The sequence below is a fragment of the Condylura cristata genome, unplaced genomic scaffold (assembly GCF_000260355.1).
Source record: "Condylura cristata isolate star-nosed mole 26May11 unplaced genomic scaffold, ConCri1.0 scaffold00033, whole genome shotgun sequence".
Lineage (NCBI taxonomy): Eukaryota > Metazoa > Chordata > Mammalia > Eulipotyphla > Talpidae > Condylura > Condylura cristata.
Window position 1 is genome coordinate 18826351 of NW_004567134.1, and position 475 is coordinate 18826825.

Genomic DNA, 475 nt, shown 5'->3' on the forward strand with positions numbered 1-475 from the left:
GCGGTGCGCGGGGCTGCCGCGGCTCTCAAGGGCTCGTTTCACTGGGCTGGATGACTCGGCCACGTGTCGGTGCGTCGCGGGGTCTCTGGGACTTGCTCCCGGGCTGGCGCCAGGGCTGCGCGTGTGCGGCTGGGCGAGCCGGCCGGGGTCCTCGTCCAGCACCCCTTAACTCTGCTCCTTTGCCGGCTTGGCTGGCTGCTACCCCCAAGGGGCCAGCTCTTGGCCAGGGACCCAAACGGCCCTTCTTCCTGGGGCCTGGGCGCCGCGGTTCCGGCCCAGCCCGCGAGGCCAGGAGGCTCTGTGCTCGCAGAGGCCAGCGCGCCGCCTCGAGCGCGAGAGGGACGTGGGGTGGCCACTGACGTCCCGCTCCTCACTGGCCTGCGCCCCGAGGCTTCCCAGAGGCCCCCGCTGGCCCCTCCGATGGAGGGCAGCTCACACACGGCCGGCGACCCCCACCTCCCGCGCGCGACCCCGG

The 475-nt window shown here is 74.3% G+C and overlaps 1 protein-coding gene across 1 annotated transcript in view; it reads right to left on the minus strand.

The window, feature by feature from the left end:
• Window positions 1-475, minus strand: part of LOC101624366 (contactin-4-like) — a 76678-nt gene that overhangs the window by 38535 nt on the left and 37668 nt on the right. The gene's annotated exons all lie outside the window — the stretch shown is intronic.